Genomic DNA, 6,798 nt, shown 5'->3' with positions numbered 1-6,798 from the left:
TACTCAACATATCTGCTCAATTCAAAACAATACTTTTTTTTTGTATTTTTGGCTACTTTTTATACCTCGTTGAGGCAAAAATCATTTTTTAGCTCACCTGGCCCATGACCATGTGAACTATTGTCATCACTTGGCGTCCGTCGCCGTCCGTCGTCGTTAACAATTATACAAAACTCTTCTCCCCTGAAACTACTTAACCAATTAGAACCAAACTTGGCATGAATGTTTCTTGTGGTATCCTCCATAGAACTGAAATTGGAATTTTTGTTTCGTCGAAAAACATGGCCGCCGTTACTAATAATAGTACATAGGGGTCAGACAATAGTTTTTTGCATATATCTCCAAAAACTCTGTCATAGAAATCGCTTAAACTGACATATTTTTCAATGTCAAAACCCCTAGAGTATTTATTCTTCAGTAAAAAATGGCTTACCAGTATTTGTTATTTATGTTCGGGATATTCACAACTGATACTTCTTGGATTCTGTTAGTGACTTGTGGCGATTTTCTTAGTCAGAATTTATAAAACCAAAACAAAAAAAATGATAATAAAAATAAAAAATGCAAAAATGGGAATTTCAACATTCCCGTAAAAAGTCGCATAACTTCGACTCTACAAGATATTACTTGACTAAAAAGTCAAGTTTTGAATCATTCGATAGAAATTAAATTTCCTGAATTAATAAACCACCATTAACTGATTTTCAAGAAAGATTTTTAAAAATGTTTTAAAATTTAACCCCTTCCCCGAAAAAAAAACTGGTCTAAGTATCAAGCATTATTCTCATTCACAGCATACCGACACTGTGAAACTCATATTTTAGGCATTCATAATTTAAAAGATAATTATTTGCCCAAAATATCTGAACATTTTGGAATGTCTCTCCAAATAGTATCAAATGCACTTTTAAAATCAATAAAAAAGCAGTACATTTTTAACCTGAGCTAAGATGTAGATATAAGAACATGAACATTTTCAATAAAATTAATTAATTTTTCATATACATGTACATCGTAACAAATAATTGCAATACCACCAGAGTTTCTTAAGGATTTTTTGCCTGTTTTTCACAACATATTTGAAACCTTTTAGCACGTCTAACACATCATCATTAAGATTTGTTCCAACAAATACACAGATGTCGTATTGTTCCACTGTTTAAACAAATCATGATACTTTTGTTTTGATTTTAACTCACATACATTAAAAATAACAATTTTAGCTGTTCACTGTTATTTTCAGAAAGATTATACTGGTTGCAAGATCTGGGCGGTCCTCTTGTACACCAGTCCTATACTTGACCATCAGTCTGCTGTTGTTTCTGTCCATTTGTCTGTTGCTGTCTAGATGTCTGTTAATGTACAGTTCCTACGTTGTTAACCACTTTTAGTGGATCAATATGTCTGTCTTTATTTTCCTAGCTGAAGGCTAGGGTGGCCTCTGTCTAAGAGGAGGGGTGGGCCTCTTGGAAAAAAACCCTCCTGTCAATGAAGAGCTTATCTACTTTCATGACTGCATGGTGACCCGTTTCTTGTACATCTATCATAAAGGGCAACAATTCCCCGTCTTCTTTCTATGATTTCCAAGGGAATTGTTCATGAACTACATACTGGGTGTTACCTTGTAGTTTTTTAGTAGCTACCTCAAATACTCTATTCCTGCCTTTTCTTCTTTCATATTTGGCAACTCTTGGTGATTTGTCAGGTTTTGATTTTAGTCTGTGAACAACATGGAAATTAATTTGGTCACGAATGCCAAGCACTTCCTTCATGAACTGGCTTTTTCTTCTTCGGTGTTTTCTTCGGAATCATACTTATCTGGGATTCTTTAGAAAATCAGATTTTCCCTCATTGACTTTGTCTGCTGTTCTACAAGTTTTTCTTTCAGATTTTCATTTTCAGTTTTTTAGCTTATATAGTTGTCTATCAATTGCATCCACTATATGCTTCTGTAAGACCACGGTCTAGATTTACTGTGTTATTCGTGTTAGTTTGTACATTTGCTTTATAGAGGAGATTTCAATGTCCAACACTTTGAATTTTCCTCCACATCTACCATTCTTGCTAAAATATAATCAAGCATATCTATTTTTTAAAGTTTTTCAGCGGTGGAGATCGAGAAGGTAATGGCAAGATTTGTGCTGGAATTGTAAAAGGTGCATATGGTTGGCCTGGTGTAAATGGTATGAATGGATAACCTGGATGTCCCCCTCCATAAATTACATCATGTGCCGAAAACAAAACATTGCTTGTGTTCCTTTGTTGATAATCAGGAGATACTAACAGTTCAACTTGTTTTGCTGTTTTTTTCGGATATTGTCTTATCCGCCATCTTAGCAGGGTTAGTGGACGAGGGCGTACTCGAATCTGTTAAAGGACGTTTTCGTTTGTCATTTCGTCCCATTTATCATATCTTTTTCATTCACAATATCATACTCCAATGTTTCATTAAAGTAACAAATTCACTTGTCCATTGAATATCATTGAATCAACATTAGAATAAAAGAGGCCCCCAGGAACCGAATCGCTCACCTGATTAATTTTTTGCATGTCAATGACAAAAACCCTAACAAGGAGTTGTCCGACAAATTTTGATTCAATGAAGACTTTGGTAGGACTTATTATATGGATCATTTCATCAATTTAATGTTCTATTTATTATAGCCTTCAAGATATTGGCTGAAAACTGCTAAACATATATTTTTCGCCTTTCAAGGGCAATAACTCTAATAAGTAGTCTTCCGAAAACTTTGATCCCTGTAGACTTTTGTAGGCATTTTCATAAGGATCATTTCAGTAATTGAAAGTTTCTTCCTATCTATCATTGTTTTCAAGGTATTGGGTGAAAAACTAAAAGAATGTCATTATTTCACCTTGCACGGGCAATAACTCTGAACAGGGAATTGTCTGACGTTTTGATCCAACGCAGACTTTTGTAGGCCTTACAATAAGATTCATTTAGGCAATTAAAAGAATGTGGTCAACTAAACACTTTCGGAGATATCTGAGAAAATTTCTGACTGGCCCCTTTTTCTATTTTTAGTAACAGTAGCCATGTTTTTCTACGGATAAAAAATCCCCACATTAGATATATGCAGAATACCCTTAAGAATATTCATACTAAGTTTGATTCTTATTGGTCTGGTAGTTTCAGAGATGAAGATTTTTGAATGAAATAACATTAAAAATAGGGATAAAATGTCGGAAAGGGCAATCTAAAATGACGTCCTTAAAAAGCTTTGAGACCACAACTGTGGTTGATTTTCGATTACTTGATGGGCAGCACGCAACTTATTGGGCTTGACTTGTGTGTAGATTATCCCCACCTTAATCATGTAAACAAACACACGTAACATTTCGATGTGTATCAGCTGTTTTCATTCATTTCAGTAGCGTGAATGAACATCATATTTCATAAAATAATTAAACGTTAAATTATAGAAAAGTTATATTATATTCCGTAAAATTCACTTGCACACGTACACGGAAGCACTCCCCACGTGCGCCATCACGTATGAAAACAAAGAATGAAACATTGTACCTGTCCATGTGTGAACACTGCGACCTTATAATGCAAACAACTATTGCAATGTCAAACACCGTTCTACTTAATTCGCCCATTCCTTCATTATAAAAAATACAAAGCAAGGTTTCACTACATAGCGACCATGTCAACTGACATAACGAAAAGTGTACAGCCAAATATGGACAAGTATGGCAGGTCTAAGGTTACCGTAGTAGGTCACGAAAATGTAAAAAAAGTACCGTAATTGTCCTATTAGAATCGAAATAAATCACGGAAACTCCACTTTTTATTGCTCTACCACGGGCTTACCATTTATGCCGATGTTATACCCCTCGCTATCGCTCGGGTCAAAATAATGCGGCATAAATGGTAAGCTCGTGGTAAAACAATAATAAAATGGAGTTTCCGTGATTTATTTTTTTAAATTAACTCCTACATGGCTGATCAGATTAACACGAAAATTTGACCAAAGATATATCTCATCATGTTGAACACAATAACCTTGACAGACTTTGGCTAAACCTAACGAATTTGGAGATATATGCGAACAAGAACAGTGTTCTATTTTCGTTACGGAAGCCATCTTTTTCATCATCTGTTCTATTACATAATAGCCTAAGGAACATTTATATCAAATTTGGTTTCAATTGGTCAAGTAATGTCAGAGAAGATTTTTGATATTTCCCAATATCAGTTCGATGAAGAATACGCTAACGAACATTCATACCAAGTTAAGTTCTTTTCGATCTGGTAGTGTCAGAGGGGAAGATTTTTGAAAGAAATAACATTGAAAAAGGCAAAAAAACGTTGAAAAGGGACAATAACTCTAACATGGCTCTGCAGATTTACAAAACAATTTGACTTCAGATAGATCTCATCATGCATAACACTTTTACCCTGTAAAATTTTGTAATGATATCAGCAATTGAAAGAAATTGCTATTTATTGAGATATATGCAAAAAATCTCCTGTCTGACTCATATGTTCTATTTTTAGCAACAACGGCCATATTTTTTACGGAAAAAAAATCCCCACGTCAGTTCTTTGCACGATACCCTAAGAAAATTCATATCAAGTTTGGTTCAAATTGGTCCAGTAGTTTCAGAGGAAACAAATTTTGAAAGAAATAACATAAAACAACAGGTTCCCAGGAGCCTGAATTACTCAAGGGCAATAACTCTAACAAGGAGTTGGGTCTCACTAACCACTTCTAACATTTCCATTACTTCACATATTAAACAAGTAATTTTCAATGTTAAACTGTGAATTTCCAGGAAAAATGACACCTTAAAGTTGCATACCATTACAAAGCTTGGAAAAAAGGCTTTCAAATCATTACTCTAATGGTATGATGTCCATAGAAATTCTTCACAAAATTTACTTGAATAAAAAATACTGAAAATCAACATTTTTACCTTTTCTCCTAACTGACAGCTTGGAGGCAAATTACTCACACATGTAAACAATATTCACACCCTTTTGCAGTAAATTACATATATGATTTTAATGTACACATTCTCTGCTTTATTTTGACTACTTTTAATCAGAATACACACAAATAATGCACTTACAATCTCCTGTCTGACCCCTATGTTCTATTTTTAGTAACAACGGCCATATTTTTTTACGGATTAAAAATCCAAACATCATTTCTATGCACGATACCCTAAGAAAATCCATAGCAAGTTTTGTTCCAATTTGGCTGAAGTGAACCTTATAGTAAGTACTACAAAAATAATCTTGAGTCAAAATTGTTGGACAACTCCTTGTTAAATGTATCACCCTTGAATGGCAAAATTTAACAAGGTGAGCGATTCAGGCTCCTGGGAGCCTCTTGTTTTGTTTTTTCTTTCAAAATTCGTCTCCTCTGAAACTACTGGACCTGGTTAAATTTTGCCATTCAAGGGCGATACATTTAACAAGAAGTTGTCCAACAATTTTGACTCAAGAATATTTTGGTAGTACTTACTATAAGGTTCACTTCAGCAATTGAAAGTTTCTATCATAGTTTTCAAGATATTGGATGTAACCTGAAAAAAACCCATCTTTTGCACCTTTCAAGGGCAATAATTCTTACAAGTAGGCCTTATAATGACGATCATTTCTGCAATTGAAAGAATTTGGCTAAAACTAACAGTTTTGGCGATATAACATTAAAAATAGCTAAAAAACGTCAAAAAGGGGCTGTAACTCCAACATGGCTTATCAGATTAAAACAAAAATTTCACCACAGATAGATCTCATCATGCTGAACCTTACAGTTTTGGAGATTTATGCGAAAAACTTCTGTCTGACCCATGTTCTATTTTTAGTAACAGTTGCCATGTTTTTCAAAGAATCAAAATCCCCACATCAGTTCTATGCAGAATACCCAAAGAAACATTCATACCAAGTTTGGTTCTAATTGGTCAAGTAGAGTCAGAGGAGAAGAGTTTTCAAAAAATTGTTAACAACCAAGTGATGGAAATAGCTAACATGGCCTATGGCCAGGCGAGCTAAGAATCATATCCAGACCAAAAATAAAAATCTTTGCTGAGAGCACTTAATATGACGGTGGAGTTATATAGTTAAAATTCCAAAAAATGTTTCTTTTAGGCCCCTCATTCTTAAACTGTTTAGGCCATATTTCTTATTCAATTATGACAAAATAGTTTACCCCTTTTTGCAGAATGGTAGGGGCCAGTGACTCCATTTTGAATAGTTTTGAAAAAAAATATCTACAGCACTTTGGGATGTTTGCTTCTCATGTTCAGTCATATTTGTCAGATTATCAGATTCCTCTGGTTTTATCCATTTCATAGCATGAATATTCTATGCCCAGTGACCCCTACTTTTCTTTATTCCATTTTAAATTCTGATGTTTCTTTTTTTTTTCTACTTAGATTGTTCTTGCATAAAAGACCTTGTTATTCTTAAACTGAGCAGCAAACATTCTTAATTAAGAAAAGAACAACAAATATGAATTAAATGAAGCCCTAACCCAAGGCGTAAAACATATTCCCAATCAAACTGACTTAAATTTCAAATATTAATTATAAGCTTTACCATGAATTTTAAATCAATTTTTAAAATCATTCCCCTGAAGGGATGCTAAGAAATGTGATGAATGAAAGTCAAAAAGCTTACGTGGCTAGTACAAACTCTTTCAGGTGAAGTTTATTTTAATTTACAAAATCCTAAAAATAGAAACAAAAAAAAATCAAAAGGGAGATGACTTGTAACCATAAAACCAGCAAATAGGAAGAAGTGCAATGATGATGAAAAGATTATAC

The sequence above is a fragment of the Perna viridis genome, chromosome 10 (assembly GCF_037379345.1).
Source record: "Perna viridis isolate PV_CMFRI_1.1 ecotype Kerala chromosome 10, ASM3737934v1, whole genome shotgun sequence".
In the NCBI taxonomy this organism is placed as follows: domain Eukaryota; kingdom Metazoa; phylum Mollusca; class Bivalvia; order Mytilida; family Mytilidae; genus Perna; species Perna viridis.
The sequence above is the reverse complement of the archived record's forward strand: the minus strand, read 5'-3'. Positions refer to the sequence as shown.